At 47.4% G+C, this 17,029-nt stretch overlaps 1 protein-coding gene across 5 annotated transcripts in view; it reads left to right on the top strand.

The window, feature by feature from the left end:
• EZR (ezrin) overlaps positions 1-17,029 on the top strand; it is a 247,899-nt gene that overhangs the window by 17,571 nt on the left and 213,299 nt on the right. The gene's annotated exons all lie outside the window — the stretch shown is intronic.

Below are 17,029 nucleotides of genomic sequence, written 5' to 3' on the forward strand. Positions count from 1 at the left end.
TTCATTACGGTGATGTGGGTGGCTGGGTGGGTAAACTGGATGACTAATGAAGCAGCCACTAGTTATCACTCCTCAGATAATATTTATTTCAGCCTATTATTATAGGTGTCAGCAAGAAGTGCCCTGCAGAACTCTCCAGAATGTGCACGCATGCAACCGTATGCAGACATGGATCCAAAAAATGAATACCCCTATCAGGATCCCCTTGGACACTCTGTTATATTCCATAAACTTTCTGTAGATAGGATTCTGAAGTCCAAAGTAGTTATTTCGGGGTGGGGGGAACATGGAGGGGAGGGACACATGGCCACTCACACACAGACATGTCAATTTTGTAAGCCACCTTCTCTTCGGAAGCAGAATCGGTCTTGTTTTAAACTGTTCATTTCATCATCATCATTTATTTATTTGGTACATGTTTTTCCAGTATGTAAGGTGCCCAGTTTTGCCCCTAGAAATGCTTTCCTTGCCCCCATGCATGTGCAGGCTTCAGCTGGTCTGAGTGCCCTCAGTGTCACAGTTCTCACCAGACCTTGCCTTTCCTGTGATGTCAGTGTGCTAAGGAGGAGCACCCGTGAGGGTATAAAAACTTCCTGTTCCCCACCAGGAAGAGGTTTTAAGGAAAAGACACTAAGAACTGGAGTCCTGGGGGTGTGTGGAGCTCTCTTCATAGGGTGGCACAGAGAGGGTTGAGATGAAGTGAAGGATTAAGAACATAAGAAAGGAGGTGCAGGTCCTGAGGGTCACAGAGGAGCGAAAGAGGAGAGCATCAGATCCAGAGGGGTGCTGAGAGTTCCCTGGAAGCTGAAGAGGAGAGGCAACCTGCCTGGGAAGGTTTACCGGAGGCAAAGTCTCATTCTGCTAAAATCAGCAAGAGATTCAAGAGAGGAGTGAAGAGATGAGGAACCCCTAAGGAATAAGATTTCAGCTACCCAGTAGGTATTGAGAAGGGCCAGAGTGAAAGGGGTACCTGCTCTAAAGAGCTGACTCGTGTTGGGGAGAGGAGCGAGAAAGTGAAGAGAGACTGAATTTGGATTATTGCTTCCCTGTTGGACTTTGTGTTGCGGTGGTGCCCTGTTTTGTAGTGTCATATTTTTGGGCTTGTGTTTGTGCCATAAGCTGTAGCAAAGGATTTTATTTTTGAACAGCAGCAGGACAGGTGTTGAGAGCGATTATAATGAGCTCTTAGTGCTGAATTGCAGAAGAGCCCCAGAGAAGAAATAACTCTCAGGGCCCTGAAAAGACAGAACTCCCTCTCCCTAGATGCATGAACCCCCCAGAGTCATGGAGCCTTGCATGGTCCATGGCTTTCCCCGGGTGCCCTTTGCCAAGGACCAGAGCAAGACGGGGGCCACATTGTTAGTATGAATGCCACCCATACTACTATTAATCTACAATATAAATGGGCTCTGACCGACGGCCTGCAAATGCCCAGTAGGAGGGCTGAGGGAGAGAGAAGGGGTTGTGGATGAGGGGAGAGGGGATGGAAGGAAAAGGGAAGAGGATATGAGTGAGTAAGTGGGAAGGGTAAGAGGTTCTGGAGAGGAAAAATGGAGTGGAGGAGGGCTGAGGGCAAGGGAAGGGGTTGTGGATGAGGTGAGAGGGGATGGAAGGAAAAGGGAAGAAGATAGGAGTGAGTAAGTGGGAAGGGTAGACGTTCTGGAGAAGAGAAAAAGAGGGAGTGGTGGAGGGCTGAGGGAAGAGGATATGAGTAAGTGGGAAGGGTAAGATGTTGTGGAGAAGAGAAAAAGAGGGAGTGGTGGAGGGCTGAGGGAAGAGGATATGAGTGAGTAAGTGGGAAGGGTAAGACGTTCTGGAGAAGAGAAAAAGAGGGAGTGGTGGAGGGCTGAGGGAAGGGGATATGAGTGAGTAAGTGGGAAGGGTAAGAGGTTCTGGAGAAGAGAAAAAGAGGGAGTGGTGGAGGGCTGAGGGAAGGGGATATGAGTGAGTAAGTGGGAAGGATAAGATGTTGTGGAGAAGAGAAAAAGAGGGAGTGGTGGAGGGCTGAGGGAAGGGGATATGAGTGAGTAAGTGGGAAGGGTAAGACGTTGTGGAGAAGAGAAAAAGAGGGAGTGGTGGAGGGCTGAGGGAAGGGGATATGAGTGAGTAAGTGGGAAGGGTAAGACGTGGAGAAGAGAAAAAGAGGGAGTGGTGGAGGGCTGAGGGAAGGGGATATGAGTGAGTAAGTGGGAAGGGTAAGAGGTTCTGGAGAAGAGAAAAAGAGGGAGTGGTGGAGGGCTGAGGGAAGGGGATATGAGTGAGTAAGTGGGAAGGGTAAGACGTTGTGGAGAAGAGAAAAGAGGGAGTGGTGGAGGGCTGAGGGAAGAGGATATGAGTGAGTAAGTGGGAAGGGTAAGAGGTTCTGGAGAAGAGAAAAAGAGGGAGTGGAGGAGGGCTGAGGGAAGAGGATATGAGTGAGTAAGTGGGAAGGGTAAGACGTGGAGAAGAGAAAAAGAGGGAGTGGTGGAGGGCTGAGGGAAGGGGATATGAGTGAGTAAGTGGGAAGGGTAAGAGGTTCTGGAGAAGAGAAAAAGAGGGAGTGGTGGAGGGCTGAGGGAAGGGGATATGAGTGAGTAAGTGGGAAGGGTAAGAGGTTCTGGAGAAGAGAAAAAGAGGGAGTGGTGGAGGGCTGAGGGAAGGGGATATGAGTGAGTAAGTGGGAAGGGTAAGACGTTGTGGAGAAGAGAAAAAGAGGGAGTGGTGGAGGGCTGAGGGAAGAGGATATGAGTGAGTAAGTGGGAAGGGTAAGAGGTTCTGGAGAAGAGAAAAAGAGGGAGTGGAGGAGGGCTGAGGGAAGAGGATATGAGTGAGTAAGTGGGAAGGGTAAGACGTTGTGGAGAAGAGAAAAAGAGGGAGTGGTGGAGGGCTGAGGGAAGGGGATATGAGTGAGTAAGTGGGAAGGGTAAGAGGTTCTGGAGAAGAGAAAAAGAGGGAGTGGTGGAGGGCTGAGGGAAGGGGATATGAGTGAGTAAGTGGGAAGGGTAAGACGTTGTGGAGAAGAGAAAAAGAGGGAGTGGTGGAGGGCTGAGGGAAGAGGATATGAGGTGAGTAAGTGGGAAGGGTAAGAGGTTCTGGAGAAGAGAAAAAGAGGGAGTGGTGGAGGGCTGAGGGAAGGGGATATGAGTGAGTAAGTGGGAAGGGTAAGAGGTTCTGGAGAAGAGAAGAGGGAGTGGAGGAGGGCTGAGGGAAGAGGATATGAGTGAGTAAGTGGGAAGGGTAAGACGTGGAGAAGAGAAAAAGAGGGAGTGGTGGAGGGCTGAGGGAAGGGGATATGAGTGAGTAAGTGGGAAGGGTAAGAGGTTCTGGAGAAGAGAAAAAGAGGGAGTGGTGGAGGGCTGAGGGAAGGGGATATGAGTGAGTAAGTGGGAAGGGTAAGACGTGGAGGACAGAGCGGCTCTGACTGGCATGTCGGTCTGACTGATGGAATCTCACCCGTTTTAACGGGCTTAACGGCTTGTATTACATAATTGAAGCTTTATGTCACAAGGGTGTTGCTTTTCTTTTGTGTCACCCACAGTTGTAATGACTCTGGGTAGTTTTGCCCTGCTTTGCAGAGGAATATGTAGCCTTTCAGGTAGCCTTCAAGCAGGGGGCGAAATCCACCTCAGTCCTCCACATCCCTGACATGGATCCTCTGGGGAGGGGGAGGATTTCTTCAATCCTCAAGACATTTTATAATGCTGTAGCACCAAGGAGACACCTGACCTAAGGTAGAAGTCTTCTAAAGTAGAAAATGTTTACTAAAACAGTTCAAATTAGAGAAGATCAATTGGTTCGGTCTTTCATACTTGCAAATCCGAAAGCAGGTGCTGAGATTTCACAAGGGGGTTGCTTATCCTCACTGATGCACCCTCCTGGGATTTTCTCACTCTCTTTTCTGGGGATTTAAGGCTTCCTTGGACAGATGCTGAGCTCCCTAACTCCCACAGACCCTTTTTGGTACCTGAATATACAAATGCTTAGCGTTTTCCTCCTGCACACCTCTTTCATGCTGCATCAGAGCACTAGCTGGGCAGCGCTCTCCTTTTCTCCTTTTATTTTTTTTTTTCATACTGCTGATTACCTCTGACACTCTCACTCCTAGCTCCTCCTGTGAGGATCTTTGTTCACACTCCCACCATTCAGATCAGGGTCAGAAAGGTGAGAGGTTTTCCTTCCTCAGTGCAGGGATGCTCTCCACCCCATTGCTGGATCGCTCAGTAATGGCTGCTCATAGAGAAGTATCAGAACCTCCACCACAGAGACTTTTGTGTTTGCCCTCTATACCCACCACGGGTCACTGGGGACAGATGGTAGCCTTTCCACCTTCCCCAAAGTCCTGCAGGAGAGATGAGAGACTGGATAGCTCTCTGTGCGGAATATTCTCGGGGTTTCTCTGACCAACAGCCTGGACTAACACCATAGTGGACACTCCTAGAGGGGAGTGCCATAGCAAATGGTCAGCCCACTCACTACTCGAATATCTGAACATGTCCTCGGCCGGGAGCAGCATAAACATTAATGACGTGATCCAAGGCCCCCTTGCAATAGAAAGCACGTATTCAATATAAACTTCTCTGTGGATGTTAATATGCATTCTCGTGCTAATTTGCTCTCCCCCTCATCCTCACCACCTTCTGTATATTTTCTGTTTCGTCTTCCATCGACTGTTTTAAAGCAATGTTTCTGTGGGGGGAATGGGCCAACTCTTTGTATTGGGAGGGAGTTTGGAGACATTAGGGTATAGGAACAGCGGACAGGTGGAGGCAGCACAAGGTCGACAGCATAAATAAAAGACCCAGCAGAATTAATAGGTTCACTGTTAAGCTCTGGGCCATAATACCCTCCCACCTTACAATCAGCACCCCAAATTATAAAGCATTTTATGCTCAGACAATATTATATTCTAAAAAGTGTGTGCAACCAGAGTATTTAAGATGAGTTTGCTGTTTTCTTTCGTAAGGTGTCAGACATTACATGACACAGGGCCTCATTTTCTAAAGTATTGCAGGCCTGTGATACTTTAGGTAATGAGGGGCGGGGGGCCGAAACGGGGGGGCGGTCCTGCGCTAGCCGGCAGCGATCGCACCGCCGCAGTGCGATCGCTGCCGGTTTCGCACCCAATAGCGCCACTATAGAAGGTGTAGCTATTGGGCGCGAAATAGGACGAGAAAAGGCCCTTACCTTCTCGTCGTCCGCGGCGTCTTCGCGGAGTCGGCCCCGGTCACGCCCCGACTCCTCCTCTTCCGGGGCCGACTCCGCCCCCATCTTGGTATCGCATGCGATCCGTCTGGTAAATGACCCCCATAGTAACATACTAAATGGCAGAAAATGGCCCAAGTGGTCCTAATCCAGGCTGCCCAGCAAGTTTTTTGTTTTTTTAAACTACCCTAATGCCTTCTGTTATGGTAGTAACTGCTACTCCACGTGGATTATCCCAGTTAACATGAGTTACCCATTTATCTTCATTTCCATTCTATAACCACAAGGGATCCTCTGTGTTTATCCCTCACCCTTTTCAATTACATTACTGTTCTTGCCTTTTCCTCTTCCGGGAAGGCATTCCCTGCATGATTAATAGCTCTGCCTATTGGAAGCATCCCTTGAACAATAGGGGGAAAATAGGTTTGCTGCCAGTGTGATTTTTCTACTGTACCAGCAGTGTTTTCCTCTCGTATGGTTCAGTGGATGCCATGAAACAACAAAAGAAGCAATTCACTTTGTTGCTGGGAATAAAGATATTTTGGTAGGCTAACGGGATTTTGAAAATAACAATGGTAGTGATTCCACCTTTGTCGAGGTTGTGACTACTTTAGGAAAATAAAAAAAAGAGACACATGCTTTGTATACTCGCAGGAGAAGAGCAGCACCTGGGCAGCAGGATACCAAGTGGCTATACCCCACCAAGCAGTGTCAATGAAATGGCTGACTTGCACGCAAAAGGAAAGGGGAAAAACAACTGAAACACAAATTGACACACAAGTTACGTTGCATTTGTTGCTCCCATCTTTGTGTTTATCAGACTCCATTATGCCATTTTCTTGGGAGACTTGGGAACTGTTTTAGAAAGATTGCTCATTTTCTAATGATGGTGATGAACTTCTGATTGTCCATGGGAATGGAACAAGCTGTGGCAGCAGGAACGATATCGGTATAGATTACCGAATGGCTCATAGTACTGCTGCTGATCAGGAAATAACAGCATCCTTTCTTGTTACATCATTGCTCTGCTGATGTTTGTACTTGATTAATCGCAAAGTATATAAATCAATGCAATGTACAATAAAATAAGGAAAAACTAACATGTCAACCTAAAATTAATAATTATATTACATGGAATAAAACATAAAATAACAGATGAAAAATAAAACACCTAAAAAACAATAATAAAATAATCAAATGGCCTGACAGGAGAGCATGATGCTGATTATTTCCATCTTATACTAATTAATGTTTGCTGGGGCTCATTTTAACAAAGCAGATGATCAATTTAAACCAGGCCTCTTGAGTGACAGAAGTACACCATGACTGACTGCAGGAGAAGCAACGGTGCCCATTCCTTTCAGTCAATTGAGCCATTATTTGATTGACTTTTGTCAAATTTGACTGCTTATGGATTTATGGACCATAAATAATAGTTTGGGATCACGAAAACTTAAATCAATCACAAACCAGGCACACAAATATTGGATCAGTTCAATGCTACCAGTAGTTAAACAAAACACTGAGTAAAGTAGCTGTGAAAGTACCTGTGGCTAGAGGTATACAAACTGCTATATCCACAGCATTTCAGTGCAAGAGCAATAATTAAATGTTAAAAAGGAGTCGAGGCAGAATATATATTATTGATTAATACATTCATTTTCATACTTACACTTCTTTTTTTACTTTTTTTTTTTACTTTTTTTACTATATTCTTCTGTATTTACTATTTATATTTATTATTTAGCTATTAACATTGTTCTGTTACCACTTGGTACTATTTCTCTCCTTTACCTCAAACTCTAAGTTCCTACTAGGTTAGCCATGTTATTTATACCCAATTGTTGGATGTAATTGTAAATTTGTTTAATTGTTCAATCTGTTTGATGTAATTTTCTGTTCCTTTTTCTGTGTAAACCGAAGTGGCATGCACTAGTGCATGAACTCCGGTATATAAAAGCCTTTAAATAAATAAATCAATACATTTTGGGGACAAATCAATAATGGTTTTATAGTGCATATAGCAGTAGTTTAAACAAACTCATATGGGGTTATTTTCTAAAGACGTGAAAAGGCCCTTTTCGCGTGTGACAGCATGCAAAATCGATTCGGGGCGGCGAGGGGAGGAGTCGGAGCGGTGAGGGGGGTGGACCTGGTGGTGTCTTTGCTGACGGCGATAATGTTACTAACACATTATCTTCGCCAGTAGCACACCGAACAGCACCGCCTTTCACGGTGGCGCTATTCGGTGCGAAAGCCGGCAGCGAAGACACCGCGGTGGTGCGAAGGCTGTGGGCTTTCGCAGGCCCGCCCCCCATTTTCACTGGATTCATCATTCAGCAATGAATGATGAATCCAGGCCATAAACAGCAAATGTATTTCTGTTTTCACAAAGTGAACTTTTGAGTTACAAATAAACAATGTAAAGAAGAAGATATTAGGCTGCTGAGGGCGTCCAGGTTAGGGAAGAGCAATTTCTGAATTCCCTTGTTTGGCAAAGAGGTCCACCAGAAATGTTGTATTGCCTTTTTATTTTTTGCTTCAGCCATCTGAGGAGTCAGTGCTGACTTAACAGCCCCAATAACCTTTGCTGAAGCCTTCCATTTACAACTAATTTTAGAATTAATCATTGATCAAATGATTTTAATTATTAATGCACGGTTTATCTGGTTCACCTGTTTAAGCCCAGGATTCAATTTACCCAAGGCCTGGCTTAGCTTTGAGAATAGTAATTTTCAGGTAGTCCAAGTGCTGTACATTATTTATATTGATGTCATTCTTGGTTACTTTGTACATTGCTTACTTATAGAGGCTGATGACTTAACACACAGCTGATTACCTCCCTCGTAGTGCAGAGTTTTGTGTGTAAATTGAGTTTGATGCCAAGCCGCACATTTTACTTTCATAAATTAACGCCTGCCCAAAGGCAGGCGTTAATTTCTGCCGGCACCAGGAAAGTGTACAGAAAAGCAGAAAAAACTGCTTTTCTGTACACCCTCCGACTTAATATCATGGCGATATTAAGTCGGAGGCCCCAAAAGTAAAAAAAAAAAATTTTAAATCTTCCCACGGCCTGCAGGTTGGAAGATGGACGCTCAATTTAGCCGGCGTCCATTTTCCGAACACGTGGCTGTCAGCGGGTTCGAGAACCGACGCCGGTAAAATTGAGCGTCGGCTGTCAAACCCGCTGACAGCTGCCACTTCTGTCAAAAAAGGAGGCGCTAGGGCAGAGCTTTCCAAACTGTGTGTCGGGACACGTTAGTGTGTCGCCTGCAGTGTGCAGGTGTGTCGCGCAAGCCCGGTCAACTCTGATGCGAGTTTGGGCTTTTTTTTTTCTAGAGATTCACTTTTTTTTTTCAGTTTATGGGTTGCTTATTATTGGGTGATTTTTGCTGTCAATCGCGTTTTTTGGGGGGGCTTGGTGGGTGGAACGAGCCCAGCCATCCTTGCATTGGCTGCTGCTGCCGATGAGGCCTGGCCATGAGGAGTACTGAGTGCAAGCAGCAGTGTCTGGTGATGATGGAAGGGAGTGAAGCACTTAACTGGCAACAATCAAAAAGACGAGGTACATGAGTGTGGGGGCCAGACATGTGCTGGGGGGGGGAGAGATGAGTGTGTGGGAGACAGACAATTTGTTTTATTATTGTTTCTCATAAATTATAACAATAACATGAATCTTGGAATATATATTTTTAATATAAATTTAAGGTTTTCATGAGATAGGTTGTTGCGATCCCCCCTGCTGCTGCGCTGCAGGAGGTCTCTTACCTTCCTCCAGAGGCCGCCTTGAAGCCAGGGCCTCGCCTGCGCATCTTCCGGGACTTGTTCCAGGGCCTGAGAGGCCTAGCTGTGCCTGTGGCTTGCAGCCTCAGTGTTTGGACTTCCTGTTGGGCGATGCCCTTCCCTAGGGGCTGGCCCGCAGCTTTCTACCCTAGTTATAGGACCAGCGGTGGGCGGTCCTGGCAAGCTCCTCCCAGGGAGTTGCCTTCTACCTCCAGTATTTAAGGACTTTCTGTTCACTGTGTCTTGGCCTTGGATCTGAGCATTACAGTTGCCTGTAACCTAGCCGATCCAGGTGCTCCATGTTTGATGGCGCCTTGTCCTGTCTCTGCTTGATGTTCCTGATGTCCAGTGTCTCTGCCTTGATGCCTGTCTCTGACCCTGCCTAGATGTTTGTTCCTGTGCCTGCCAGCCGTAAGGGCTTCGGATGTGAGTTTCCCAGCATCGGAGTCCTGTTCGCCTGGGTCTTCCCCGCACCCTCCTTCTCAGCGTGGTCCGCGACCAGCCTCCCAGGGCTGTGTAGGGCGCGTCTGGGACAGGGTGGTCCGCGACTCAGTCCCACGGGTGGGCTGAGTAGGGCGCCCTGATGGACAGTGCAATGTTCCCGTCCAGCCTTGTCTACAGTGTCTGCTTCAGCCCGTACCCTGATGTCTTCCTCTGCCAGCCGAGGGGGCTTCGGATGTGAGTATCCCAGCATCGGAGTTCCTGCTCGCCTGGACCTTTCCTGTGTCTCGCTGCAGCCCTTGTCCTGATGTCTCCGTCTTGCTTCAGCCTGCTTCTGCCCCGTTTGATGTCTTCTGTTTAAGGACTCTGTCTGCCCTCGCCTCTGTCCGGCCTGCTGCCCATTGCCGTTCCCTGCGGCAGGTCCGAAAGGGCCGGGAACAGTCGGAGGACCGTTCACTAGTCAACTTCCCCGTGTTGGCTACCATGGGCATGCAGGTCCGGCTGAGGGCCGGACTCCCTGTTTCTGTTCCTGCCTGCCTGGCTCACCATGCCTGCTCAGCTCACCTCCCACGGTGTGGCCTTGGGCTCCTCCTGGGGTCCTGCCGTGGCCCAAGGGCTCACCACCCGCCCGAGACGACCGCGCCCGCGCGCGCTCGTAACATAGGTTGTGTCGTGAAACATTTTATTTATGTATATATTTAAGGAAACATACATAAATTGTCGAAATATGTTTCGTTCATTTAACCTTTAACCTCTGGTTTACTAGTAGACTGAATTACCGTGTCGTGAAATTATGTTTGTCTAAAAAGTGTGTCACCAACATGAAAAGTTTGGAAAGCTCTGCGCTATGGACTCGCTAGTGTCCCTAGCGCCTCCTTTTACTGCGGGCCCTCATTTACATAAATTTATTTACTGGATCGCGTGCCCAGGAGTGTGGCCTGGGTGCGCGCCGGGAGAGCGGGCGCTCGCCCTTCTCCCACGAAGTTTTCTGTATCGGCCCGTTTGTTCTTAGCACACTGCTCTAACCACAAAGCTGCTACTCGATACTACTTTCCTTCTAATTTAGCACACATTTAACTCTTGGGTGCTATGCATTTCATTAAATTATTACATCAGACTTAAAGTTAATTAATTGGCACTGAAATTTTAGTGCAGATTTTCAGAACCCTCTTATTATATCTGCCTGATAGAGACAAGACCTTTTAGAATGGTGATTCCCAATTCTGTCTTCAGGATATCACAGTCACTTGAGTTTTCAGGATATCCCCAATTCATATGCATGAAAAAGATTTGTATATACTGGAGATATAATTTGCGGAAATTGATCTTGTGCATATTTATTGTGGATATCCTGAAACCCTGACTGGCTGTGCCAGGTTTGCTTTAGCATTGCATGAATGTAAGAAGAGCACATTCTGTTCTCTACTGATAAAAAGGTTAACACATACCCCGTCTCAAGAACCTGCATGGAAATAATGTGGAGTGTAAAGTCAGCTGAGTGAAACTGTGCCACTGATGTGTGCATTGTATTATTAGTAAGCAGGCAGTAGGTTGTTTGTATTTTAAAAGTGGCCAGAAGCAGAATGGAAAACAGCAGATGGCAGATTTGACTTTAACACTAAACTAAGAAGTAGATTAAAAAGCCAGACCGTAATTAGCCTGCACAATCACAAAATCCCCAAGCCATCTTGAGTGTATTGCTAAAATTTTAAATATGACAGTTTGGAGGCTGTATGACACATACCATTTTTATGTCCTTTTCTGTGCTTAGTGAGGCTGTGCTGCCTTCAGCTGTTTCCTTGGATTTTTTTTGTATAATTGTGTCTGTGTGTCTGTGTGTCTGTGTTTGTGCAGTGCAAACAGGTGTCTTCTTCTAACAGTAATCTTCATGGTCTTTCCTAGAATTTTGCAGTCAAATATAGTACAGTGTAGTAGTTGGGTGCCATTTGCTGAATGGATTCAATTATTGCAGTAATTATTCTGTACTGCAAATCCTTTGGTACAATATTTACTTCTAGCATAACACGGTATTTCTGTTTGAATTCACTTGCTTAAACTAGAGCAGACACCAGACCGAGTTGCCACAGTAATTCTTTGATCAATGTAATAATTACTCATTCACCAGAATCACTGAGCCTTCCTTTTAGTGCTTCGTTAACATCAGCATTTCAGAGTGACACATCCGAAAGCTAAAGTTGTTTAACTAGCTTGATACCTTTTTGCATACAGCTGTCCTGATAACATGGATTAATGATGTATGCAAGAGCATTGTGATGGCCTCCAGGTTCTGTTTGTCTTCAGACAAAGACCTTTTTGTGTTGCTGCATTATGAGCTGCTTAAGCCCCATGGCTGATATTGTGTGGGCAATTGCCATTAAGAGACTGCAGTTATATAAGACCAGTTATGAAACATCCCTGGCACCCTTCTGTATGGCTTATTTGTTTGTAGTCCCACCTATTAGGATATATACTGCTGGTGTAAAAATTCAGCAAGGAAGTGCAGATTTAACTAGTACTGATTGGATTAAAAATAATTAATAAAGGTCTGCTATGCTGGATTGTAGAAGGACCTTCCACTGGGAGTTGCCTCTCTCTCCTGCTTTACCATCTCAATTTTTGGGTTGTACAGAAATAATTTAGTTTACTACTACACCAGATAATTGTTTGGTGATCAGGAAGATTTACTCCACAGATCAAAATGCAGCTTTGGGCCTGATTTACTAAACTTTTCCCCCATAGACACAGAATGGGAGAAGGAGTCTGATTAGATCTTGGCCCTTTGTTCCCCTTCTCTCCATCCGGTCTCTAAAACCCAGACAGGAGGATTTCTCCATTATAATGACTTCTGCTCTGCACTACTAAAACCTAATAAACAGGCCGATACAGTACAGTGCGCTCCATTGGACACACGTTTTCCCTTACCCTTTATTCAGTAAAGGGTGGAAAACGCGCATCCAACCCGCTGAACCTAATAGCGCCCTCAACATGCAAATGCATGTTGACGCATGTTGAGGGCCCTATTAGGTATTCCCGCGCGATTCAGTAAGTAAAATGTGCAGCCAAGCCGCACATTTTAATTTCAGAAATGAGTGCCTACCCAAAGGTAGGCGCTAATTTCTTCGGGCACCGGGAAAGTACACAGAAAAGCAGTAAAAAGGTTGCACAGAAAAGCAGTAAAAACTGCGGCCTACTGGCCGTCGACTGTACCACGGCTCGATTTTTTTCAATGGCCATGGCATCGGGGTTCCGTCGGTGCCCAGTCTGTACTCGCACCATGTCTATCACAGGCCCCCATAAAGTCTGTGTAACGTGTCTAGGCTGTGAGCATGATGTCCTGACTTGCACCAAATGTGCCCTAATAACACCAAAAGGTCGCAAGGCCAGAATGGAGAAGATGGAACTCCTCTTCCGTGCTCAAACCCCGACTCCGTCCATTGCATCGACGTCGTCTGAACCGGCACCGTTGACATCGCGCCAGCATCAACCACCGACCGGTGACTGACCGGCATTGATGACTTCACGGCCATAGACACCCTCTACTCCCCCTCAGGATCGAGGGGATCGCAGGGAGAAACATCGCCATCGACACCGTAAGACTCAGACCATCGAGGGAGCGAAATCATCGACCTTGCCATCGTCCGAGCCGCTGCCGAAGAAGCCCCGTCCAGGAAAGGCACCATCCATTCCTGCGACCGGGTCATCGAGGCAACCCTCACCCGATCGGGGTTCGGGAGCCGCGACTCCACCTTTAACGGTGGTCCCTCCGGCTATGCCTCTGCCTCCTTCTTCTGTTCTGGAGCTGGGGCTGCTTGCTCCGGGTCTCCGAGAAGAACTGGACTGGCTGGTTCAGGATCCCATCGACAAGGCGATGCAACATCTTCAGGTTCCTCTGGCACAGACTGTGGAACCCACCATCGACCCGATTCTGGCAGCGCTGATACCGCTGCTATCCAGGATGGAGGCGCTGATGGCCGCCTTTCCACCGATGGATCCCATGACTCCGATGCCCTCCCTGTTGACAGCATCATCGGGAGGATAAACACCGTTCTGCATCCCTCCATCGGGAGTTTTGCCTCAGCCATTGGTGCCGATACGTCCGGCGCCACCGAGTCATCCATCGATGCCCTCGATGCCTGCACCAGTGCCTTCGATGTCATCATCGGTGCCTCCGGTAATTCCTCAGATTCCTTCGGAGCCTAGACCGGGACCCTCAGATATCCAACCCCCTCTACTTCCTAGAGGGAAGTCTGCTGATCCTTTTGATACTTGGGGTGATGATACCTCATCAGACACCGATGACTTACCTTCACCACCTTTACCCACTGAGAGTAGAAAGCGTTCTCCTCCAGAGGACCTCTCATTTATAAATTTTGTGAAGGAAATGTCTGAATTGGTTCCTTTTCAACTACAGACGGAACAGGATGATAGGCACCAGATGATGGAGTTACTCCAATTCCTGGATGCCCCCAAGGTGATCACCTCTATTCCCATCCATCAGGTCCTTCTCGATCTCCTCAAAAAGAACTGGGAATATCCTGGATCAGTTGCTCCAGTACACAGAAAGGCTGACACCACTTATTTAGTTCAGTCAGCCTCAGGCTTTCAAAAATCACAGCTTGATCACCACTCGGTTGTGGTAGAGTCTGCACAAATGAGGGCATAAAGGTCAAAACCTCACTCGTCTACCCCTCCTGGTAAGGAACAGAAATTCCTAGATAATATTGTTCGACGAGTATTCCAAGGGGCCATGCTCATCTGCCAAATTGCTGCCTATCAGCTTTATATGACTCAATATAACAGGGTCATCTTTAAGAGATACAGGACTTCTCAGATTCCCTGCTTCAGCAATTCCAAGACCAACTACAAACCCTTGTAAGCAAAGGTTTTGAGGCAGGCAAGCATGAGATCAGAACATCTTTTGACATTTTTGACACCTCTACCAGAGTGTCTGCAGCTGCTATTTCGGCGAGACGATGGGCCTGGCTCAAGTCTTCTGACCGTTGCCCAGAAGTGCAAGACTGGTTGTCCAACCTACCGTGTGTAGGAGATAATCTGTTCAGTGAACAGATCCAACGGATGGTGGCTGAATTAAAAGACCATCATGAGACCTTAAAACAGTTCTCTTCGATGCCGTCTGACTTCTCTTCAAAGCAGCCCTTTAGAAAGGACTCTAAGAAGTAGTTCTACCATCCAAGGATGTCCTACCCGCCACCAGCCAGATCCCGTGCTACGAGACCTTATCAGAAACCTCAGTCTTGCCAAACCCGAAAACAAAAACCACAAGCAGCTCCCCAGCCAGGGCCTGCTTCAGGTTTTTGACTTCCGCTTGGAGAGCAGCGTCCAGATTCCTCTGTCGCACATACCAGTGGGAGGTCGACTGTGCCACTTTCACAATATATGGCATTCAATCGCATCCGACCAATGGGTATTGGCAATCATTGCTCATGGTTACCATCTGAACTTTCTCGCCCTACCATCGGACTCCCTACCTCTACAGACGTGGAGAACATCTGATCACTCCATTCTTCTGCATCAAGAGGTCTCTCTCCTTCTCCAGTCAAGAGCAATAGAACCCGTTACACACTCTCAGCACAGCCTAGGGTTCTATTCCCGGTACTTTCTAATCCCCAAAAAATCGGGGGGTGTTCGTCCAATTCTGGACCTACGTGTTCTCAACAAGTACCTCCAGCGGGAAAAGTTCAAGATGGTAACCTTGGGATCGCTTCTACCTCTTCTACAAAGAGGAGACTGGCTCTGCTCTCTGGAACTCCAGGACGCATACACCCATATTGCGATAAGTCCAGCTCATCGCAAGTACCTGAGGTGTTTAGTAGGCCCCAAGCACTATCAATACCTAGTGCTTCCGTTCGGTCTAGCATCTGCACCACGAGTCATTACAAAATGCCTCGTTATCGCTGCAGCTTTCTTCAGGAAACAAGGTGTTCACATCTACCCCTATCTGGATGACTGATTAATCAGGGCTCCAACTCAGCAAGCTGCTCAGTCGTCCCTCAATCTAACCCTACACACTCTAGTTTCGTTAGGATTTCTTGTCAATTACGAAAAATCCTATTTAGTCCCATCTCAAACCTTGTCGTTCATTGGGGCAGACTTGGACACCTTGCAAGCAAAGCGTTCCTGCTTCGACTACGAGCACTAACTCTCGTGTCTCTCGCTCACCAGCTGCAGTCTCGGCACGCTGCGACCGCTTGCCAATTTCTCATACTTCTGGGACACAAGGTGTCCTCAGTCCATGTCACACCAATGGCCCGCTTGGCCATGAGACTCATGCACTGGACTCTGAGGTCTCGATGGATTCAAGCTATTCAGCCTCTGTCGGCCATTGTCCACATCACTGACTTACTCCGTCTGTCTCTTGCCTGGTGGAAAAATCAGACCAATCTCCTCCAGGGATTGCCCTTTCAGGTTCCGAATTCTCAAGTCATTCTCACCACCGACGCTTCCAACCTCGGGTGGGGAGCCCACGTAGCCGAGCTGCAGACACAAGGCTCTTGGTCTCCAGAGGAAGCCAAACATCAAATAAATTTCCTGGAGCTTCGAGCAATAAGATATGCTCTCAGGGCCTTTCAGGATCGCCTGTCAAATCAGGTCATCCTGATTCAGACGGACAACCAGGTGGCCATGTGGTACATCAACAAACAGGGAGGCACAGACGCCTTCCTTCTGTGTCAGGAAGCTGCGCAGATTTGGGTGGAAGCTCTCTCCCATTCGATGTACCTCAGGGCCACCTACTTGCCGGGAGTGGACAATGTGCTGGCAGACAAGCTGAGTCGCGTCTTTCAACCACACGAGTGGTCAGTCAACCCCTTGGTAGCGAACTCCATCTTCCAACAATGGGGATATCCTCAGATAGACCTCTTTGCATCCTCTCAGAACCACAAAGTGGAAAACTACTGCTCCCTCGTTCGCAGCGAACACTCTCAGCCCAGAGACGCATTCGCCCTCTCATGGGCAACTGGTCTGCTTTATGCATTCCCTCCACTTCCTCTTCTCTCAAAGACTCTCGTGAAGTTACGTCAGGACAAGGGAACCATGATCCTGATAGCACCTCACTGGTCACGCCAAGTTTGGTTTCCCATACTTCAGGATCTCTCCATCCGCAGGTATATTCCCTTGGGAAAGGATCCGCTTCTAATCACTCAAAACAACGGGTGCCTACGCCAACCCAATCTTCCAGCCTTGTCTCTGATGGCATGGATGTTGAAAGGTTAATCCTTCAGCCACTTAACCTTTCTGATCCAGTTTCCCGTGTCTTGATTGCTTCACAGAAGCCTTCCAAGAGAAAATCTTACTATTATAAATGGAAAAGGTTCACATAATGGTGCTCTTCTCAGTCCCTTGATCCCTTTTCCTGTCCAATCCCAAAGTTTTTGGACTATCTCTGGCATCTGTCAGAGTCAGGTCTCTAGACATCTTCCATCAGAATGCATGTCAGTGCAGTGGCCGCCTTCCATAAAGGTATCGGGTATATCCCTATATCAGTACAACCCCTTGTAACACGCTTTTTGAAGGGCTTGCTCCATATCAAGCCCCCATTACGTTCTCCGGCCCCTTCTTGGGACCTTAACCTGGTTCTCGGTCGGCTCATGAAAACACCATTCGA

The sequence above is a fragment of the Rhinatrema bivittatum genome, chromosome 3 (assembly GCF_901001135.1).
Source record: "Rhinatrema bivittatum chromosome 3, aRhiBiv1.1, whole genome shotgun sequence".
Lineage (NCBI taxonomy): Eukaryota > Metazoa > Chordata > Amphibia > Gymnophiona > Rhinatrematidae > Rhinatrema > Rhinatrema bivittatum.